This window comes from Stegostoma tigrinum, chromosome 49 (genome assembly GCF_030684315.1).
Source record: "Stegostoma tigrinum isolate sSteTig4 chromosome 49, sSteTig4.hap1, whole genome shotgun sequence".
Lineage (NCBI taxonomy): Eukaryota > Metazoa > Chordata > Chondrichthyes > Orectolobiformes > Stegostomatidae > Stegostoma > Stegostoma tigrinum.
Window position 1 is genome coordinate 422,535 of NC_081402.1, and position 24,303 is coordinate 446,837.

The 24,303-nt window shown below is 44.2% G+C and overlaps 2 long non-coding RNA genes across 3 annotated transcripts in view; one reads left to right on the forward strand and one right to left on the reverse strand.

Moving 5' to 3' along the window:
- Window positions 1-24,303, reverse strand: part of LOC132207485 (uncharacterized) — a 52,714-nt gene that overhangs the window by 12,265 nt on the left and 16,146 nt on the right. Inside the window, exon 4 of one of the 2 annotated variants that reach the window (XR_009443494.1) lies at window positions 19,078-19,293. This is a non-coding gene — a long non-coding RNA (uncharacterized LOC132207485). Of the gene's footprint in view, window positions 1-17,537; window positions 19,294-24,303 lie in introns of those variants that run through there. The other variant, XR_009443493.1, reaches the window with a different exon arrangement.
- LOC132207486 (uncharacterized) lies at window positions 11,848-24,292 on the forward strand. The gene is made up of 4 exons (XR_009443495.1): window positions 11,848-12,028; window positions 12,570-12,690; window positions 16,536-16,787; window positions 21,743-24,292. It is a non-coding gene; the product is annotated as an uncharacterized LOC132207486 (long non-coding RNA).

Sequence of the window (24,303 nt, forward strand, 5' to 3'; positions counted from 1 at the left end):
CAAGGGAGGCATTTTCAGACTGGCAACCTGCAGCTCGCAGAGCACTGCACAGATTAGTAGTGGGGACACAATTATTTATAAAATACATTAATGCCTTGAATGAGGAAAGAGAATATACTGTAGCTGATGACACAAAACCATGTGGGAAGGCAATTAGTAAGGATTAATCAAAAAAGTCTGCAGAGGGATATTGACAGGCTAAGCAAATGGGCAAAAACTTAGCAGATGGAATATAATGAAGGGAAATGTGACCTAATGTATTTTGGCAGGAAGAATAGAAAAGCTGACTATTATTTCATGGAGAATGACTGAAGAAAGCTACAGAACAGAGGGATTTAAATATTCTTGTCTACGAATCACAAAAAGCAAGCATCCAAGTTCATTGGGTAATGAAGAAGGCAAATGGAATGGAATATAAAAGTATCGAGGTTTTGTTAAAATTGTACGAGGCAATTGTCAGATCACAGCTGTAACACTGAGAACAGTTTTGGGACACATATCTAAGTATGTGGAGGAAGTTCAAATGAGTTCCAGGAGGTTAAGAAGATTGAGTCTGTTCTCGTTGTAATATAGAAGAATGAGATGCCACCTTATTGAAACTTACAAGATTCTTGACAGGTTAAATGCAGAGAGTTTGTTTCCCCTTGTGGGAGAGTCTGGGACCAGAGGGCATAATCTCAGAATAAGGGGTCACACATTTAAGATAGAGATTGGGAGGAATTTCTTCCCTGTGAGGGTTGCAAATCTGTGGAATTCGTTGCCACAAAAGACTATTGAGGCTGGTCATTAAGTAAATTTAAGGTTGAGATAGACAGCGGATATTGGGAAAAGGCAGGAAAGTAGACTTGAGAATTAACTGTTCTGCCATGGTCTCTTTGAATCGCAGAGCAGATTCAAAGGACTGAAAGGTCTATTTCTGCTTCTGTGCTCTATGCTTATATTGCAGCTGATGTAGTTTGTATGGATTTCAAAAACGCCTTTGACAAGGTCCCACATGTGAGACTGATAATAAAGGTAAACACATCTGGCACCACCTGCTATTACGGCAAGGTAGTTCTAAAATGGCATAGTGGTAAGAGACAGAGCACAGACGTAGAAGGCTGTTTGTGCGACTGGAAGCTTGTGTCAAATGGCGTACTGCAATGTTCCATATTGGGTCCCTCACTGTTCGTGATATATATAACGTAATGAGATATAGATGGGTTGGTCCAATGAGCAGATCAGTGGCAGACAGAATTTAATCCTGAAACATATCAGGTGATGCACATCGGAAGAAGTCACGAGACACGGAGGTACTCAATGAATGGCAAGGCACTAGGATGCTTAGGGGACACAGACGGATCATGGGGTGCTTGTCCACAGAACCTTGAAAGGTGGCAGGACAGGTTAACAGGATGATTAAGAATGCGTATTGAGAACTTGCCTTTATCAGTCATGGCACAAATGGTGTCAGCTGGAAGGTTCCGTTGGAATTGTATAGAACTTTGGTAAAGCCAAAGTTGGAATACTGTGTGCAGTTCTCATCACCACACTGTTGGAAGGACGTGATTGAATTGGAGGGGGTGCAGAGATTATTCACTAGGATATTACCTGGGGTGGAGCACTTTAGCTATGAAGACTGGCTGGATAAGCTCAGGTTGTTCTATTTAGAGCAGAGAAGGCTGAGGAGGGACGTGACTGAGGTGCATAAGATTAGGAGGGGCAAGGTTAGCAAGCAGCCGTATCCTTAGTTGAAGGGTCAATAACAAGGAGACACAATTATGAGGTGAAGGGCAGGAGATATAGAGGGGATTTGAGGAAAAATATTTTTACCCAGAGGGTGGTGATAGTCTGGAATGCACTACACAGAAGGGTAGTTGAGACAAGAGAGCTCACAACTTTTAACAAGGTACTGGGATGAGCACGTGAAATTAAAGGTTATTCTCCAAGTGCTGCAAAGTGGGATTAGTGTAGTTAGGTTTGCATAGACTTGATTGGCTGAAGGGCCTTTTGTACGCCATATTCCCAAATTCAAATCATGTATCTATCTCCAAAAATCAGTGTCCTAATACTTGGGAAACTGCTAATAGCGATCTTCTAATCTATTTACCATCACTTGCTGCTTCTGTCCTTCAGCCATCTTTTTTAACCAAATTTCATAGTGACCGATATATTCCATGAATCTCAATTTTATAAATCAATTAGTCTTTTATGTGCACCTTCCCCTCATCCTTATCTCGGAAAGATTGCACTGCTTCATGAAGGCAGGCTAAAGTAATTCAGCATTACAGCCATACTCTGGTAGTATAATGACAGCATCAGTGACAGTACAATAAGTGCCTCATATCAATTGTTTCAAAACTGGGTTCTACAGTAGAGAGGTAATTGGAGATAGAACATAGAACATAGAACATAGAACAGTACAGCACAGAACAGGCCCTTCAGCCCACAATGTTGTGCCGACCATTGATCCTCATGTATGCACCCTCAAATTTCTGTGACCATATACATGTCCAGCAGTCTCTTAAATGACCCCAATGACCTTGCTTCCACAACTGCTGCTGGCAACGCATTCCATGCTCTCACAACTCTCTGTGTAAAGAACCTGCCTCTGACATCCCCTCTATACTTTCCACCAACCAGCTTAAAACTATGACCCCTCGTGCTAGCCATTTCTGCCCTGGGAAATAGTCTCTGGCTATCAACTCTATCTATGCCTCTCATTATCTTGTATACCTCAATTAGGTAGATCTACAAACCAAATCATCTGTCATAACTTTAGATTAAATATATTGGAAAAAAAGCATACTAACTAACACGAGCTTCAATGGTGATAAATTAAATGTAACTAATTGGAACAGTAATATTCCTCATCCAACCTTGCGAAGCAATGCCTCTCTGCACTGATAGGCTGGAAAGCTGCAGTCAAGAACAGATATTCACTATTTATCACCAAGTCGAAACAATTCTGGAATGCTTTTATCTGTCATGGATTTTTAATTGTTGCAATTTGAAACTCTCAACTATCTAGTGATGTTAAAAATATATAAAAGGATCCAGCCCTTTTCTTGATTTATGAGGCTAACAATAGAAGAGCATACATTATGAGTGCCCTTATCAAACACCAGTCCAGGGACTGACAGATACCACAGTTAGAAGCAAATACATACATCGGGGCAGCACAGTGGCTCAGTGCTTAGCACTGCAGCCTCACAGAACCAAGTACCGGGTTCGATTCCAGCCTCAGGTAACTGACTGTGTGGAGTTTGCACATTCTCCCCATGTTTGCGTAGGTTTCCTCTGGGTGCTCCGGTTTCCTCCCACAGTCCAAAGATGTGCTGACTAGGTAGATTGGCCATGCTAAATTGCCCATAGTGTTCAGGGGTGTGTTTGGGTTATCGGGCGTTGGGTCTGGGTGGGATGCTGCAAGGGACGGTGCGGACTTCTTGGGCTGAAGGGCCTGTTTCCACACTGTAGGGAATTTAATCTCATCTCCATGATAGCCGTCAGGAAGTAGCTTTTTAAAAAGATGATTAGAACACTTCTTTACATGTAGCCCTTTGTATTATGAATATGCAATTAATAATAGATAGGTTAGTGATTGCTATTAATATGAAGGCATTCAATCAAAAAGGTTCGCGAACGATTGCCTACCTTAAAAAGGTTAAACACTGGAAGGAGCTCACATTTAGAAGATAGAAGAAACTATGCCAAATGCATCAGATACTTGGAGAATCACCAAGCGATACAAAATATACACTGCTCCTCAAAAGGATTCAAAGAGGAAATTGGTTAATATGTTAGAGCATATAGGGTCAGAGCAACAAGGAGCAGGAATAGCAAGGACAGTATTTGCTGCCCATCCATAGTTCCTCCAAATTGTTTGACTATTTCAGCGTGCAGTTAAGTGTCAACCACATTATTGTGGATCTGGAGTCATATGGAGGTGAGATCAAATAAGAATGGCAGAGCTCCTTTCTTAAAGAACATCAGTGAATGAGTCAAGTTTTTATAACGGTGAATAGTGTAACAGTGACAGTGTAACCATCACTGAGACCAGCTTTATTTATGATTATATCAATTTGAGCATGTGTTGGATAACTGGCCCCCTCAAGCCTGCTCCACCATTCAATAAGGTCGTAGCTGACTTGACTGCAATCTCAGCTCCACATTCCCACCTACCCCAAAATTATATTGAACTGAATTCAAATTCCATCAGCTGTTACAGTGGAATTTAAGCCTATACTCGACAGCATTGTCCCAGGCTTCCGGATTACTAATCCTGTCACATTAATAGTGCCTCACTGACTACCCCAGCATGTCAATCCCTGTTCTGAGCATACTTCTTGGCTGAGGCGCCACATTTTCTAGAGTACAGAATTACAAAGTTCACCTCTCTGTGAGTGAAGAGGTTCCTCATCTATCGCTGTTGTTACATTTTATTCTGAGATTGATCTCAGGTTCTACAGCCTGATCTCTTAATTCAAATTACAATAACTTGGCTTTTCAAATGCCCTGTCACATTATCCTTGCCAAGAGATTGAATGTTCATGGTTTATGTACAGCAGAAGAAATGTCCATGTTGCTTTTTCTTCATTTAAGTGCCGTCACCAATCTTACAGACACTACAAGTGCATTTTGTCATGGGAGAGGTTGAATGAGCAAAATTGGACCTTCATTTCTTCCCCACCCCAGCCTCAAAAAGTTTTGTCTTCATTTCAAATTTTTCACATCTAATGGATAATTCTGTACCTTTCTGGTCCCTTCAAGAAGTGCATCCTACCCAAATTATCCCGCGTGTCTAATCTTAAAAATGAGAATATCTTTTGAAATCCTCACTGTGGAACAAATCCATTATATACTTAACATAGGATTCAGGTCAAGTTTGTTTTCCCCCCCACTGTTTGTTTAACTTCCTGGCCAATGCCCCACGATTTCTCAGGAAACTATTAGTCTCTCTCTGTATCGGAACATTCTTCAAAAAACTAATACTTTCTCCAAATCTTGATATAAAAACTGGCGCGTTTCAGTTTGAGATGAGTTCCACAGCGCAAACTCATACTTGAACCTTTTAGCCATATAAATCATTTGACAAGCAGATTCTAGGGAGTCTATCTGCAGGATCAAGTGACATCTGAAATGCTGTACATTAACTGCCAACAGTCAAGTTCAGTTTTGCTGGCTTCCACAAATCTTTGACAGCATGGCCTTGGGTGTGAATCACCTAGGTCTGGCCAAATCAGTAAAATCCCACTCCTTTTTTCATCTGAACACTGCCCCAGAGCAATATCATGTGAATGCACTGCACTTTCCACATACATGGTGGCAATGCCCAGATCTATCTCACCACCTCCTCATTCATTTCTTCCACTGTCTCTACATAACCGGACAGTTTCCATCTATTCAATCTTGTACAGAACGAAGCCATTATCTTTGGCCCTTGAAAGGAGGTCTGCTTGCTAGCTACCAGTTTTCGTTGTACCAGTTGTTATTTTGACCCAGAGTTTAAATTCCGGCCACATAGGCCTGATGTCACAAAGTCTACTTATTTTCACATCCATAACATTTGGCCCCAGGTAAGTCCGTTAGTTTTGAAACCCTACCGCATTGATTAACTCTGAACATGACCATTCCGATGAATATCAAGTTGGCCTTTCAAGTTCTCCTTTTCTTTAACATGGCATCATTTAAAAGTCCGTTGACTCTGTCTTAACACGCACCAAGTTCCATTCACCCATCTTTCCCTGCGCACTCTGACCTACAATGGCTCACAGTTAAGCAGTGCCTTGGTTTTCACATTGCTGTCCTGGCTTTCAAATCCCTCCCTGACCTTGCAACACCCATGCACATCCCCTGACAATGTCCAACTCATAGCCCCTCGAGGCACATGAACTCCTTTAATTCCAGCCTCTCAACACAATTTGTGCTGTTCCATCATCGACAGCCTGACATTCAACTTCCTAGAGCCTCAGCTTTAGAATTACCTTGCTGAACATCTGCATAAATCATGGTTTATCTTAGGCCTCCAGATGGAGGGAAAGATGGCTCAGGTGACAGAAACAGCACAGTTTTGGAGGATTGGCCAGACCTGCCCATGTACAACAACAGAGAGAGTGCCTCACACTTCTAGCTTCTGTATTCCCTTGCCTGCCCACTGGATGGAGGTGATAGTGAGACGGCAGGAGGCAGTGATCAGAGAACAACACTGGCTGGATGTCAATGGGCCTGACTGAGAATGTGTGGGATGCAAGCAGGAAATCTATCCTTGAGCCGATAGACCTGTCTGGCTGCAACTAGGTGTATCTACGGTGCGTTTCATTTGCAGAGGTGCTAGAGACGTCATGCAACTTGGACTTTAACTATTTCTGCCAGGAATCTGGACATGGATTCCAGCTCACTGTCAGCCCCTCTGGGTCATCCGTCCACATCAATGTCACAGTTGGAGTCTCCGGCTAGAATGACCGGCCCACACTGCCAGCAGCAGTTGGGGGTGAACATGTTAATTAATCTCTAACATCTGCTGCAAGGAGGCACCCACCCACCACCTCCTTAACTTCAGAGATGGGGAAGTTGCCTCCTTGCAGCAGAATACCCAGGCCGGAGGAACAGCTGCCATTTCCCCCTGAAAAAATAAAAGGCCCATCGATCCATAATCTCGACCATCTCCTGTAGCTGCTGAGGTGCAGTATCCCGTACTCCTGCAGAAACAGACACCTGCTTTGACATTGCCCAGGTTAGCCAATGTGGTAACACACTGTGTCATAGATTCAAAGCTACACACAGTAACACTGGAAATTTTAACACTCAGTTTAAACATTTACAGAATTACCCAATGTCCATTCACCAAGTCTTGTCACTGAGGGAATCTCTGAAACCCCATGGTTTGGATACTCTCTGCATTGTGGTAGCTGCTTTGTTCCTGCCTGGGGGAGATCTTCCAGCTCCAGTAACATCGGGATGAGAACAAAGCCATCAGGGTTCAGTGCTGAGTCTGACAGAGGGACTGACAGAGTGTCGCTGCTCCCGATTTCCTGAAGCTGTGGTGTGATGGGTACCTGTGGTTCCCAATGGCGGGAAGATGGGCTTTACTGGGCACCTCAGGTCAGAGCATTGGGGTTACATTAACTCCCCTCCACAATCTATAGAACTTGAAAGACAACCACCAATGCATCGATTACTTTTAAGGCCACCTCTCCAACACAGATAATGCGATTACTTTTAAGGCCACCTCAGGAAGGACTCTCCAACACAGATAATCAGGCTCTGGGAATTCATTGAGCTTTAATCTCATTCATTTTCTCAGCACAATATCCCTATTAAATTGATTTCCTTCTAATAAGTTTCATTCCAATGCATTATGGAATTGTGACTGGAAAATGAATCCTGAGCCTTGGGTAACGTTCTGACGACCTGGATTCGAATCATTCCATGGCAAGTGGTGGAACTTGAAGTTCAATAAAAATCTCATGATGAGCATGAAATCATGTTTTATAAAACACTCTCTGATTCACTAATCCCCACTAATCCAGGAAGGAAACTGCCAACCTTACCTCATCTCACTTTATGCTACTCCATCAATATGTGCTCTCAAATAGCCTGAATTCAGTCATATACATGGACCACATCAACATCAGAAACAACACTATAATGCTATGAGAGTTTTAAGATACTCATGGGTCGGGATAACAGCAGATCTCCAGTGAAGTTGTTAACACGGTGATAAGTGAACGACAACAATATTAGGCAGGAACTGGAGGATTTGGACTGGTTGCAGCTGTTTGATGGGAACCCATATCGGACGTATGGGAGTATTTCAAACGACAATTGATAAAAGTTCAGGAGCAGCATGTTCCTGTGAGAATGAAGGATTGGTACAGCAAGTAACATGAACCTTGGGTAACCAGAGATGTTATGACTTTGGTCAAAAAGAAAATGGAAGCATACATAAGGTCCCGGAGGATGGGAACTAATGGAGCCCTTGAAGTATATAAGGAAAATCGGGAAAAAAACTTCAACAAGGAATTAGAATGGCTGAAAGGGATCATGAAAAGTCATGAGCAAACAGTATTAAGGAGAATCTGATGCCCTTGTATACTATATAAAAAGCAAGGGGGTAGCCGGGAAATGGTTGGCCCACGCAAGGACAAAGGAGGGAGCCTATGTGTGTAGCCAGAAAAGTTTGGTGAGATCCTAAACATGTACTTTGTGTTGGTATTCAGAAAAGAGACGAAATTGGTGGAGGATGATCTCAAGGTGTGGAGGGTCAAATTTCAAAGCCAAGTTACTGTCACAAAGGAAGATGTTTTGTGAGTATGAAAAAGTATGAGAGTAGATTCGTCCCTGGGTCCTGATGGAATCTATGCCAGAATATTGAAGGATATAAGAGAACAAATTGCTGCAGCATTGCAGGCATCTTTGTATCCTCTTTGGCCACACATGAGGGCCCAAATGTTTGGAGAATGGCCAATGTTCTCCCATTGTAGTCGAGTAGCAGGGATAATCCAGGAAATTGCAGGTCCGTGAGCCTCACATCAGTGATAGGGAAATCAGTGAAAAAGATTCTCAGGGACAAGGCCTGTACATTTTTCACAGCAAATGGACGAATTGGTGATAAACAGCATGGCTTTGTGCGATGGAAGTCACGCCTCACTAACTTGACTGAATTTTTTGAGGAGGTGACAAAGGTGATTGATTAGGGAAGAACGGTTGATGTTGTCTACATGGACTTCAGTAAAGCCTATGACATTATCTCTCATGGCAGACTGGGACAAAAGGTGAAGTCTCACAGTGAGCTGGCAATATGGACAGAGTACTGGCTTAGTCACAGGAGACAGGGGGGAGCAGTGGCAGGAAGCTTTTCAAAATGGAGGGTTGTGAATAGTGGTGTTCCATAGGGATCAGGGCTGGGACCTCTGCTGTTTGTGGTCTAGATAAATGATTTGGAGCAAAACGTGGCTGGTCTAATTAGTAAGTTTCATGGCAATACAACAATTGGTGGAGTTGTGGAAAGTGAGGAGGATTGTTAGAGGATACAACAGGATATAGATCAGTTGGAGGCATGAAAAGGTAGAAAAATTCCAGATGGAACTTAATCTGGACAAAAGTGAGGTGGTGCATTTTGGAAGATCACGGACAGGTGGAAATTCAACAGTAAATTGCAGAACCCTGAGGATTGCTGACATGCAGACAGATCTGGTTGTGCAGGTCTACAGATCACTGACGGTGGCAGCTCAGGTAGATAAGGTGGAAAAAAGGCTGACAGCACACTTAACGTCATTGAAAGGGGCATTGAGTGTTAGCACAGGGAAGGTATGCTGCAGCTTTATAGAACTTCCATTGGGCCACACTTGGAACATTGAGGACAGTTCTGGTCACCACACTACCAGAAGGATATGGATGCTGTGGAGAGTGTGCAGAATATGTTCACCAGGACGTTACCTGGTATGGGGATTTTTAGCCGTGAAGAAAGAATAGATGGACTGGGTTTGTCTTCACTGGAACGCAGGAGGTTGAGAGGCGACTTCACAGAATTTCATAAGATTGTGAATGGCATTGCTAACATTGGAAAGTATGAGGCTATTTCCAAGGTAGAGGTGTCAATTACCAGGGGATACAGTTTCAATTTGTGAGGTGGGAGCAAGTTTGAAAGAGATGTGCAGAGCAATTTTTTCACACAAAGGATGTTGAGTGCCTGGAGCTCACTGCCAGAGGAGATGGCGGAAGCAGACACAATTGCAGGATTCAAGTAGTACCTGGACAAATACCGGAACAGGGAAAGAATTGAGGGATATGGATCCTGTATGTGAGGGCAGTGTTTGTATGGAAGGGAAAAATGAGGTGGCACAGGCCTGGAGGGCTGAAGGGCCTGTTCCTGTGCTGTATTGTTCTTTGTTCTCTTCTTTTCTTTGTTCTCGGATCCAAAGCCTGAGAAGCTGCAGCTCCATTCGTTTGCTCAAGACCGACAGGGCAAGAAATCCTTCCATTGGACAGAAATTTCCCCCAGAGAGGAGGGGCAGGCATTGGCCTGAGGCCTGTTCGACAGGCCACACCCTATGGGGTCCAAGTGATTTGTGACTGTTTATTACCCTGAGGTTTGATTTGCTCTGGGGGGCCCTGGTTTTTTAGGTGCCTCTGGTTCATTGAATCCCGTCGGATTGCGGCTCTGCTATTTTCAAACAATTTTAAATCCTAGCATTAAAGTTACTGGGGCCTTGGGGTTTCATACAAACACATTAGCCCCCCCTCCCATCGTGAGTGTCGAACAGACAGGACTCCCCAAAGAGGACGTTAAAACCCTGAATGTGAAATTCTCCTTAAACACTTGGCATAATGAAGAGTAATATGTGATTTGTGTGGGGCAGGATCATACAACTGCAGCAGCGAAAGAAAGAGATCCACTGGCAAAAGAGGGACAGGAGGAGAGGCAGGGAGAGGTATTTTAGACACTGAAACAGCAGGAATGTTAGTTTCTGGAGCTCAAGCAGATAATGAACACTTGCGCAGCATCACAGAGGACAGAGCAATCAGATTACCTGTGATTTTACCCAGGGACTTTGAAAGTCAAGCTTGAAATGGCTGCAATGAGTGCAGGGCAGAAAGAGAGATTATCAAAGGCAGAAACAGGAACGGCGAGAGAGAGGGAGAGAACGATTCATATCTAGGAATCACACTGGCAGCTTAAAAATCCCCGGGTAGAGAACCTCAGAAAATATCCCTCAGTATCCAGAAAGTTCCCTCAGTATTCCACGTCATCTAACCTCACTAACCAGCCTACCGTGCAGGACCTTGTTGAATGCCTCACCGAACTCCAAATAGATCACATGGACTGCTCTGCCTTTGTCAATCCTCTTTGTTACTTCTTCAAAAAGCTCAATCAAGTTAGTGAGATATGATTTCCCATGCACTAAGCCATATTGACCAGCCCTAATCCATCCTGGCCTTTCCAATTACATCCAAATCCTGTCCCTCAGGATTTCCTCCAACAGCATGCCCACCACTGATGTCAAGCTCACTCATTTATAGCTCCGTGGACTTTCTTGACCATGTTTCTTCAGCAGTGACACCACGTTAGCCAAACTCAATGGCACAAGTAGCTCAGTAAGAGGCACAACAGTCACTTCCCACAGAGTTCCAGGGTACACCTGATCAGGTCCTGGGGATTTTTCCACCGTTAACTCATTTAAGGAATCCAACATCTCATCCGCTGTAATGTGGGAATTTATAAGAAGATATCACTATTTATTTCACCAAATTATCTGGCTTCCAAGATAATAAAGTGTGAAGCTGGATGAACACAGCAGGCCAAGCAGCATCTCAGGAGCACAAAGGCTGACGTTTCGGGCCTAGACCCTTCATCAGGTAAACACACACACACACACACACACACACAATTTATGAAGGGTCCAGACCTGAAACGTCAGCTTGCCTCTGATGTTGCTTGGCCTGCTATGTTCATCCAGCTCCACATCTTGTTGTCGCAGAAATATTTCTGTGTTAGCCCCTTCTTTCCTCTTTCCTCGAACAGCAGAGGACACAATTTCACCAGGAGTGGGGCCACTGGTGTCTGAAACAAACAACACACTTTGTACGGTTCCAAAAGCAACACAGTGCAGGATTCCGGAGATCTGAAACCAGTACAGAGAGCACTGGAGAAACTCAGCAGGTCTGGCAACATCTGTGGAGAGAGAGAGAGAGAGAGAGAGAGAGAGAGAGAGCGAGAGAGAGAGAGAGAGAGAGAGTTAAGGTTTTGAGTGTGTTGACTCTGCATCAGTCTGCTTTCCTTCCTGGCAAATGTTTCTATCAGATAAGAAGCATGCTGCGTCAACTGGTAAAGTTTAGTTCCTTTTTCTTTGTGTTTCGGTTGCAGGCAGTCCATTTGACTTGTCTCTGCGTGGTCAGTGTCATTTCCTGTTCTCTCTGACGGAGATTCAGAGCTGCAGACTGATCTGAAGAAGCCAGAACCTAATCTTCCCCTTTAGATTACTTTGCTGGTTCCTGGGGTGGGGTGGGTCCCTCGAGGTCATGTACACTTTGGGAAGGCCATGCACAGGTAAGTCATATTTGTCCAGCTTGTTGCTGGGAGAGAAGGGGATGGAAAACTGGGGGCAACTCACTGTCTTTTTGATGAATTGATTGGAGAGATTGATCATTGTGACAAACCCGCTAATGAATGAAACAGAAATGCCTTAAATGCTGAGCGAAGGATACGACTTTTTCACACAGGTTGGTGTGGGTATGGATTGAGTTACGAGAGGAAGTGTAGAGGTGGGCACAATATGTAAAAGACAGGTACATGGATTAGATGGATATGGGTCAAACACAGGCAAATGGGATGAGAATAGTATAGGAAATCTGATTGGCATGGACAGCTTGGGCCGAAGGGTCTGTTTCTGTGCTGTATGATTCTGTTTGATGATTTCCTTTCACTTGCTTCAATTAAAGGGAGAAAATTGTGGGTAAAGTAGGAGGTGGGATAAACTAGTTTGTAATACTTTTAGGGAGATGGATCGTCACACATCACAAATATCCACAATCGAGTGGCCTCATTCTCTGCTCATTGAAACCACGATCCCATTTATTTTCATTATCAGGAAAGTTGGAGGTGAAATTAATTGAATTCCTGAAGTATTTACCCTCCCAGAGACAGTGAGGTTGACTTTACATTTGGATTCCACGCGATGCATGTGAAGGTGTTTTCCCGACTCATTTTCTGTAAGTGATTGTTACATATTTATATACAAATGAAACATTGTGTGCAGTTATCTCCCAGATTAATCACGTGTGAATGAGATGCCAGGGCTGTGCTGTTAGGGGGAGTTAAAGTAATTCAAACTGATTCACGTTTTCAAGCCTGCAGTTAAAATTTCTGGAAGCGAGGAGGGAGAGATGAAGGAGAGAAAGAGAGATGGGGGAAGGGTGAAGGGAGAGAAAGGGATGATGACAGAATTGAGAACGAGAGAGTGGGATGGTGACAGGACAGAGTGAGACAGAGAGACAGAGCGAGAGAGAGATGGAGTTTCATTCAATGTTTTGGACCCGACAGCTTACTGTGGTAGAGAATCCCACACGCTCCCCACTCTATGGGTGAAGGCATTTTTCCTCATCTCACTCCTAACCCATTCCCTTTAGACTGTCACCCCTTCTCCCCCGGTTCTGGACTGCCCCGTCGTGACTGGGAAAATCCTTTATTTTTGGTGGGTATAGTCTGGATGGATCGAAATGCCTCTCCAGTACTGTGAGAGTCTATCGTATTAAAGTGAGCATTCCTGATTATGTACCATCATTCAGATTTCAATCTTGCTTTCATCAGTCAGACCATTGATAACAGGAGTTGAGACGTTATGTTGCCATTGTACAGGTCATTGGTGTGGCCCCTTTTGGATTACTGTGTACAAATCTGGTAGCCCTGCTATAGGAAGGATATTATTAAATTAGAGAGGGTGCTAAAGGGATTTGCAAAGCCAATTGAAGGCATATGGGACTAGTTTATTATGGGAAATCTGGTTGCCATGAATGAGTTGGGGTAAGGGATCTGTTTCCATGCTGTATGACTCTAGAACTCTATTGCGAGATGATCCAAGCTATTGATCTGAACAGATTGGACAGGCATCCTCATTCATTGAAGCTCCATCCCCAGGACCCTTCCTTCTCACCTCTCGGTTAAAGCTCTCCCACTTTCTCTTCCGTTCCCCATTGCAAAGTATTACCCAGCTCCATTCTGACATTCCGGACTCAGCTTTCCATTTGGATGTCTGTCCAAGGATCCCCTCATGGGCTCCTGTGCTTCTGAAGCAAATGTACAAACTTGGAGCAAAAAAAAACCATGTACCCCTTCGACAGGCAGAACTCCTGCCCCAAAACCTGTAGCTACAGTATTTCAAACAGCAGGTTCCCCTTTACAAACAAATGACACATGATCGCGTGGGGGTGTGCATCGTTCCGCAGAGTTTGTAATGAGAACATTCACAGATGTAATGGGAATTTCTCTTTCTTTTAACAGTAAGAACCACTTCGTATTTGGACGCCCATGATAAGTTGAAAATGTTACATTAAATGATTGCATGCAAAGTGTGATCGAGGTTTAGGTCTCTATTTTATACAAACCACAGGCGTAGTTTTCAATCTGACAGAGTTTTTTTGCTTAAGGTAATAAGGGAATAGGAGCCAGACACAAGTCAATGGTGTGAGCCCACTGAATAGTGGAACAGGCTCAGTGGGTGGCAGAGTGGCTCAGTGGTTCGCGCTGCTGCTGCTGCACAGCGCTGGGGACCCGGGTTTGATTTCAGCCTCAGGTGACTGTCTGTGTAAAGTTTGCACATTCTCCCTGTGTGTGTGTCAATTTTTCTCCAGGTGCTCCCATTTCCTGGCACAGTCCTGAGACGGGCAGGGTAGAATCATGCTCCCCTGCCCACCTAACCTTTGAGACAAGCCATTCCTCCTCTTCTCTGTTTTCAATCTGCTCCAGCCCCTTATCCTGACATTGTGACTTCTCAATCTCGATTGTCCCACTTGAAGAGAAAACTTCTCCCTATTTTCGTTGTCAGTTCCCCCACTCCCTTTAGGATCTTATGTCCCTCAGTTAGATCTCCTCTCATTCTTCTGAACTCCAGAATGTATCAGCCAAAACTGCTCAATCTCTCTTCCTAAGATAAATGTTTGTTATTAATCAGTCTGTTATGGACCAGACCAGACCCCCTCCAAATAGTTTTAGAAAGGAGCCTAGATGCTAAATTTTCTTATTTATAAAAGCAAACACAAAGTGCTGGTTTCAGATACAGTGTGATTGGTCAAATAACTATATGTTAAGCAAAACGCAATTTATTTAAACACTGCAGTTAAAATGCAACAAAAGAAAGAGGACTTAAGAATAACAATTATATTGGAAATGTTGCAGAATAATTGATGCAGTAAACATTTCTAATAAACTCTTTCAAGACAGTAACATCCCCTTAACACACCCCTTGGCAAAATAAAAGGAAAATTCAGACACAGATTCTCATGGGCAGTTCTTTCCATCCAGGAGCAGTAAACATAGAGAGAAAATTCAGAGAGAGTAGCAGCCAGGAGACATTTCTTCAAGCTTCCAAGTCTGTTGAGACCCCCATAGCTTCAGATGCTACTAAATAAAACCCAGAAATTCTGCCTTGTGAGAGCTGGCCACACCCATTCAGGCTGTAAAACATAAAACCCAAAACCCCTCAAGCTGTTTGGTTAAGTGGTCTTAACCAGCGAGCTCAACCCTTCTCATTCAATCTCTCCCTCAAAAGAAACCAGGACAAGAGCTCCTCACTAACATCTGGGGGCCAGTGTCAAAATTGGGAGGGTCACCGTCAGACTCCTCGAATCATACCTGACTGTCAATGCCCCAGGTACCACCATCACCGTCCCTGGATATGTCCTGTCCCACCGGCAAGACAGACCCAGAAGAGGTGATGCTGCAGTGGTATGCAGTCAGGCAGCAGTTACATTGGCAGGTATCATCTTGACTCCGGATAACGTGAAGCCTCGTGGCTTCAGGTTAAACACGGGTAAGGAACCCTCCTACTGATTACCACGTACCGCCCTCCCTTGGCTGATGAATCAGTAACACCTCCATGTTGAAAGACACTGAGATGAAGCACAGATTTCATTGCCCACCTCCTAGTGTAGCTCGGCAGCAGCACTGCTAGCCGGGCTGGTCAGATCCTAAAAGACGTTCCTACAAGATTGGGTCTGCGGCAGGTGGTGAGGGAACCAACAGGAGGGAAAAAATCATACCTGACCTCATCCTTACTGATCTGTCAGTTGTTAATACATCTGTCCTTGACAGTATCGGTGAGAGTGACCACGACACAGTCCTTGTGGAGATGGAGTCCCATTGAAGGTAGCTTCTATTGATGGAACATGGGTGTCACTGGCTCGGCCCAGCATTTATTGCCCCTAACCCTAGTTGCCCCTTGAGTAGGTGGTCGTGAGCTGCATTCTTGTACCACCACAGCCCACATGTTGTAGGTAGACCCACCATGTCCCTAGGGAGGGAATTCCAGGATTTTGACCCAGCAACACTGAGGGAATGACTGATATGTTTGCAAGTCGGGATGGTGAGTGGCTTGAAGGGGAATGTGCAGGGAGTGGTCTTCCCATGTAGCTGCTATCATTGTCCTTCTAGATGGAAGTAATTGTGGGTTTGAAAGGTGCAGCCCGAGGATCTTTGGTGAATTTCTGCAGTGCATCTTGTAGATGGGAGACACTGCTGCTACTGAGCGTCAGTGGTGGAGAAAGTGGATGTTTGTGGATGTGGTACCAATCAAGTGGGGTCTGCTTCACCCTGGTTAGTGTCAAGCTTCTCAAGTGTTAATAGAGCTGCACCCAACCAGGCAAGTCGGGAGTACTCCCTCACTCCTAACTTGTGCCTTGTTGGTATTGGGCAGGCTGTGGAGAGTAGAATCACTGATTAATTGACCAACTGTGTATTTTTGCATTGGATAGAAACAGCAAATGCATTAATTGTGATGAAGAGTGAAACATTTCGATTGGAGTTTTGCTTGTTGGAAATAACTACTGCTTTTCTTCTGCAGGCCATTACCCAGAAGTAGTTATAACTAATCCCAGTGATGGCATCATCAAAGAAGGGCAATGGTTCACTCTGAAGTGTTGGTACAGGAACACATATATAAAAGCTTCCTGGTATAAAAACAACAATTATGAGGCTATATCTAGTGAATTTAATAAAAGAGCTGACAGAAAAACTGGAGGCTCTTACCTGTGTCAAAGATTCTACTTAGTGAGTCGCTCCTCAAGAAGTAAACCGTTGGAAGTGGCGACTATTGGTACGTAAACGTTGAGTGCTGATGTCCGTATTCTGTGTCGAACTACAACCCTTTTTGCAGAGAGACCACGCAGTATATCATACTGCACGCTGTTCGATTCATCGAGTCCCAAAGGTCACGGTGACGCAGAGATGCTTTTGATCCCACTTCCCAAATGCATGAATTCTTGCCCTCTCCAGATTTTAACTTTAACCATCGGGTCCAGAAGGAATTGGAACAGGAGTCGGTTATTCGACCCTTTGAGTTTGCTTTGCCTTTCAGTCAGATACACGACTGATCTGAGACATGGTTTCAAGTCCCACCTGCTGCAGAGAGATTTAACCACTTCGCTGACCAGGCTGGGCTCTTTACAAACTGGCCCCCATTATAAATTGAGCCACATTTTACGCTGGGTCCAATCCTAAACTGGGCCACATGTAACTTGGGATTCATGCTAGCCCTGGGCCTCATCATAAACTGCGAAAAATCACAACATGCAAAACATCCTGTATTGGGCCTCATCCTAAACTGGGCCTGAGCATAAACTGGGACTCGTCATAAACACACCCACAACCCAAACTAGGGTACATCTTACATTGGGCTTCATTCTAAACTGGGCCACATCCTAAACGGGGCGAAATCTTACACTGGGCTAATCTTAAACTGGACCATCACTAAACTGGGTTAATCCTAAACTGTGCCACATCCTAAACCTGTCCATCTTCCTTCCCACCAATCCACCCCCACCCATCCCATTGACCAATCCCCACTACTCCCGACCTGCATCAAACCATCACCATCCCTCTTACCTTTCCCAAATCCCATCCCTTCTATCTTTATTTATTTCCAGCTCCCTAAACCTGCCCAATTTCTGAAGAAGGGTCCCAACCCAAAAAGTCAACTTTTCTGCTCCTCTGATGCTGCCTGGCCTGTGGTGTTCCTCCATCTCCACACTGTGTTGCCACATCATAAATTGGGCCACATCCACACTGCGAAACATTTGAAATTTGGAAATTTTCTAACCTGGGCCTCATGTTAAACTGAGACACATCCTACACTAAGAAACTTCCTACACTGAGCCACATGCTAAGTTAAAAGAAGATCCTACACTGGGACATGTTGTGCACTGGGTTACGTCCCATACTGGCCCACATCCTCCACTGGGCCTCATTCTAAACTGGGCCTCTTCTGATATTTGGCCAAGTCCTTTCCAGGGTCATGTTGTACTCCCTGTCACATCCCAAACATTGCTGAGGGCTCAGGTGATGATAGAAGCAGTGGAAAACCAGCTTCACCATCTCCCACCGTGTGCTCACTGTTATGACACAGAGAGCGAGATCCTGTTGAGCAGAATCAATCACCTACTTTCACTTTCAAGTTAGTTTAGCTTCTCTCCCCTTTACTCAAGCGAATGAGTCATAGAGCTGTAGTTATAGATGGTACAGAAGAGACTCTTCAGCCCATCAATCTGCACGAACCTAGCTAAACTAATCCTACTTCCCCCCCACCAAGGATAACAGTCTTAAATACTATGACATAACAGTTGGTTGACCAAGAACATTGTAGAGTTTATTTCAGTGTCTCACCTGAAATATCCTCCAAAGTCATGCTTTTCAGACTCCCATCATTCTCTGGGTGAAGCAATTCTCAAATCTCCCCCGAAACCTCCTGCCCTTACCCACATTTATTATTGACCCTTCAACCAAGGGCACCAGCAGCTTCCTATCCCTCCTGTAAATGCCCCTCATAACCTTACACTACCTCTGTCAGGCCTATCCTCAGCCTTCTCTACTCCAAACATCTCGAGCCTATCCAACCTCTCTTCATTGTTTAAATTCTCCATCCCAGGCAACATTTTAGTGAATTTCCTCGGCACCCCCTCCAGTGCAATCACATCCTTCCTATAGTCTGGAGACTGGAACTGCACACAGTGCTCCAGCTGAAGTCTCACCAAAGTCCTGTCCAGCTCCAACATCACCTCTTTGCTCTCACAATCTGTACCTTGACTGATAAAGGCAAGTGTCCCATGTGCCTTCTTAACTGCCCTATCAACATGTCCTGCCACCTTCAGGGATCTGTGTACAAACACCCTCACATCCTTCTGTTCCTCTGAGCTTTGTAGTGCCCTGCCTTTCATTCAGTACTTCCTTGTCTTCCTTCTGCCAAAGTGCATCACCTCCCATTTATCAGGGTTCAACCCCATCTGACCAATTGTCCTGTAAACTGACACCTTCTCCTCACTGTCAATCACCCGGCCAATCTTCATTTTATCCGCATTATTTTTTGTGTTGCATTAAAACGGACGACTAACCTGCCACCTTGATATTCCATCCCATTATCTCTTCAGATTTTCTTGGGCTGTGAGTGGTGCTGGCTGGGGACGGCACTCATTGCCCATGCCTAATTGCACAGAGGGCAGTGAAGAGTCAACCACATTGCGGTGCATCTCGAGTCACGTGCAGGCCAGACCAAGTATTGATGGCAGATTTGCTTCTCGAAAGGGCATTAGTGAACTAGTTGGTTATTCCTGAAAATCAGCAATGAATTTGCGGTCACCATCAGACTCTTTCATTCTAGATTTTTATGAACTGATTTCAAACTCCACTATTTTCCATGATAACAAAGTGTAGAACTGGATGAACATAGCAGGCCAAGCAGCATCTCAGGAGCACAAAAGCTGACGTTTCGGGCCCGAAACGTCAGCTTTTGTGCTCCTGAGATGCTACTTGGCCTGCTGTGTCCATGCAGCTATACACTTTGTTATCTTGGATTCTCCAGCATCTGCAGTTCCCATTATCACTCCACCATTTTCCATGGTGGGATTTGAACCCAGGCCACTGGAATAATAGTCAAGCGACAATACCGCTGTGTCTCCACCTCCCCATGTAAAAAGGATTCTCAAATCTGAATTTAGATACTAGATTCTTGACAAGCTGATCAAACTGAGATTGTCCAAGAGTATCTCCTATTCAACCATCCAACAGGATAATGATTGATCCGACATTCCTCACAGCAACTTTCCTGCCCTTTCCCTTGATTCCCTGACTGATCAAGAATCTGTCTGTCTCAGCCTTTAATATACACAAGGACTCTGCACCCACACAGCTCTCTGTGGCAAGGTATTCCAAACACACGCACTTTCTCATAGACAAGAACTCTCTCTCTCTCTCTCTCTCTCTCTCTCACACACACACATTCACAGGGATGACATTCACTAGCATTGAATCCCTCCACCACTGACATTCAGCAGCAGCAGTGTGTACCATCCATAAGATGCACTGGAGAACTTCACCAGAGATGCTGAGACAGCACCTTCCAAACTCATGCCATTTTCATCTAGAAGGCCAAGGGCAGCATATGCACAGGAACACGACCTCCTGCAAATCCTCCTCTCAGCCACTCCCATCCTGGCTTTAAAATATATCAGTCATTTCTTCAGTGTCTCTGGGTCAGTAAATCCTGGAATTCCATCCCTAAGGGCATTGTGCATCTACACACAGCACACGGACTGCAGCGGTTCAAGAAGTCAGCTACCCTCGATCTTCTCAAGGCGTCAAGTAGGGACAGGGGCAATAAATGCTGGGCCCAGCCCGTGACGTCCATGTGCCACAAGTGAATGTACTTTGTGAGGGTGTGAGCAGGCTGAATGAGCAGCAGATGGAAATACAAGGGAAGACAGACAAAGTAATGCGCCATATTCAGAAGAATGGTCAGCACAGATGTAAATTAAAGATTAAAATTGGAATTATTGCTACCTGCGCATCAGTTGAGGAAAACAAATTCATTTGCAAACAGGTGAAGCCAAATATTTACAGTAAAACATTCCCATTTTTTTTCCTCTCTCTTATTTTCTCCACCTGATTCTTCCAGCAGATCCCGGCAGCAGAGGTAAGATAGTAAGGTGGTTAGCGACTTGTAACAGGTTTCAAGAACAGTGCAAATGGGGCGAAAATCGCTATGGGGTGCATACCCAACAATTTTACATTGTGGCAAATGTACTATTGTGTCTGACTCATTTGCAAATTGAAAGCAAAACAGATCAAATTGAGGACACCCTCCATCTGACACTGAAATGTGTGTGGCTCAGTCACATCAATGATGGGGTTATCCATTGTAGTCAGAAGAATTGAAAAAGGCAACTTACCATCCGAACGGGAGAGAAAATTAATAATTTATTAGTGCAGAGAGATTCGAATGTCCTTGAGCATGAATCTCAGAAATCTAGCATGCTGCTTCGGCAAGTAATAAGAAAGTCATTTATTGCTAAAGGAATCGAGCATAAACGTAGGGGAGTGTTGCTTGGAACGTACAATGAAGTGGAGGTGCTGGTGTTCGACTGGGGTGGACAATGTCAGAGGTCACGTGACACTGGGTCAGTGTCCAACAGATTTATTTGGAATCACAAGCTTTAGGAGAAGCACACAGACACGGGATTTGTAGCAGAGAGATCAAAATATCATATGAAGGTTTTGAGTGGAGTGTCAATAATAAGTCCCTGCAGGTGATCGAAAGTGTTGACTTTTATGATATTAAGAATCATTCAGTGACCCCCCGCCCCCACCCCCCAATCTTTAGGCAAGCATCCTCCAAGGGGGCCTTCGAGATACACAACAATGCAGAATCGCCGAGCAGAAACTGCCAGCCAAGATCGATACCCATGAAGACGACCTCAACCGTGATCTTGGGTCATGGCAGGCTATGTGTAACCCTACCCGTAGTTCTGTATTTGTGAAACGTTCTTCACTGTCCTGTTCTGACACAACCACCTTGATAAATTAGTATGATCTCTCTACCTCCATTAGTTTATACAGTTTTAGTTTACTTATTACTTTGGTTAAACCCTTGGCATGTGACTCTTGTACCTGTCATGTTATTCCATTCATTTGTTTGCAGCTCCACCATATTTTTAAGTTTTTGCAATTATCTCGCTGCTTCATTTTATCAGATTTTAGCTCATCCCTTTGCTTGTTATTCAGCTGCTGACGTCCTATGAATACTCTGAAACTACTCGTCACCTGAAGAGACTAATTATTTGAGACTCCACTCAAAGCATTTGTATGATCTTTTGATCTTTCTGCCTATAAATTCTATGTCTATGCCTCTCCATCGCTTCACCTAACAAAAGGGTAGTGTGACAAAATCTTGTGATATCAAATAAACTAATTGGACTATAACCTGGTGTTGTGCAACTTCTCAAATGTACAAAGTATTGGGATTTCTGCATCCGGAGTACTGTATAGTCCTTTGGTCCCCTGACATGAGGAGGAAAGCAGTTGCATTGGAGAGAGTTCACAGCAATTTCACTGGATTGATGGCCAAAATGAAATGTGAGCTTTGTCAGGAGAGACTGGGAGAATTTTGGTCTCTTTACATGAAGGCGGTTGTAGTTGTATTGGAGGCCGTTCAAAGGAGATTCACTCAGTCATTTCCAAAAATGACTGGTTTGCCTTAGAAGAGAGATTGAACAGTTTCTCTGCAGTTTAGAAGAATGAGAAGAGATTAAACTGACGGATAGAAGATGCTGAAGGGGAGAATTGACAAAATAGATGGAGAGAGGATCTTTCTTCATGTGGGGCAATCGAGAACAAGAGAGTCATTGCTTCAGGAGAAAGTGGTGGGGCAGATCAAAAGCAGAAGTGAAAACAAATGGCTTCTCTCAAAAGGGGTAGAAGATTGTGAATCGTTGTGGCAAGTGGAATTGAAACTTGCCTGGGCAACAATCTGAAAATACTTCCTTCCAAGCGAGGTGATGGGAAATCGAGCTGAGGACATGACTGAAGACAGACGCACAAGAGATTTCAATTATGCAGAGATTGGGCCAAGTCAACTGAATGGTGAGTGTGTGAATCTGTGAGCTACCGATCCTACAATATCATGTACTGGTCATTGTTCGAACTGGTATTCATCCGATTGGGAAGACCGACAGAAACAAATCTTTTTTCTGTAAGTGATGGAGCGAAGTGTGGGTTGTTTTCTTTACAGCAGAGAAGATTGTTGAGGAAGACGGAAATGACAGAGGTATGTAAAATGGGTAGTTTTGTAGAACAGAGACCGATGGGTTGAGGCACATAATTCTTTGGAGATTGAGTCACAGGTCGACAGGGTGGTTAAGAATTCATTGAGCACTCTTGCCTTCGTTGCTCAGACCATTGTGTATAGGAGTTCCGACATTATGTTGTGGTTGTACACAATGTTGTTCAGGCCTCTTCTGGAGTACTGTGTCCAGTTCTGGTTGTCCTGTTCCAGGAAGGATATTGTTAATCTGGAGAGGGTTCAGAGAAGATGCATCAGGATGTTGGTGGGAATGGAAGGGTGAGTTAAAAGGAGAGATGGATTAGGCTGGGACTATATTCACCACAGTATAGGAGGGTGACGGGTGACCTGACACAGGTTCATAAAATAACAAGGCTATGTATAAGGAGAATGGCAGATATCTTTTCTCCAGGTTGGGCAGTTTAAAACGTGGGTTCTTCTTAAAGCGAGAGGACAAAGATTAAAAAAAAAGTCATAAGGGGCAATTTTTGTTTTACACAGAGAACAGTTCATGGAGGGAATGAACTTCCAAAGGATGTGGTGGATGTTGGTACAGTTACAGCATTTAAAAGACATTTGGAAAAGTACATGAATTGGAAAGGTTTGGAGGGATATGGGCCAAACACAGGCAGGTGTGACTAGTTTAGTTTAGGAACATGGTCAGCATGGACGAGTTGGACTGAAGGTTGGTTTCACTGACTCTCTTATGAAGGGCATGGGCGAGGGTGATAGGAATCAGCTGATCCCCTCAGTTGAAGGGTCAATGACAAAAGAAGAGGGGCCAACATTTTAAGGTGAATGGTAAGAGGCGTAGAAGGGGATTTGAGGACTGTTTGCCCCAGAAGGTGGTGAGGATCTGGAGTGTATGAAAATAAAACATCTGGAAGTATTTCAAATCTGTAATTGTGCCAGTGCATGAAAATGACACTTCGTAACTGCAGATTCTTCCTGATTTATGAATGTTGAACATTCGTACAAAAAAAAAGTCAGGACTGGGCCATTGATTTCCTTGAGAATGGTCTGCCATATACCATCCTTTGGTGTTTATCCGCTAAATACATTAGCTGAACAAAAGAATTCCCTCTCTCTCTCTCAGATTGAAAATTAACAACCGATCCAGCATCTGCTGTTGTTTGTGGGAGCAAGTTCCAAACCTCTCCCACCCTTTGTGTGTGGAAGTGCTTCCTGACATCTTTCCTGAACAGTCTGGCCCTAATTCTCAGGCTACACCGTCCGTAGGTCCAGAAACCCCAGCCAGTGGAAATAGATTCTATTTATCCACCCTGTCTTTTCCTATTAATATATTCAATCAGGTCACCCCTTAAACTTGAAATTTGACAGAAAACAGGCTCATTTGTCTAATCTCGCCTCATGACTTAACCCCTCAAGTCCAGGTATCATTCTTGTCAACCTACATTGTGCTCCCTCCAAGGCCAATCTGTCCTTGCTGGTGTGGTGCCCAGACCTGCTCCAAGTGGGGTCTAACCAGAGTTTTGTACGAGTG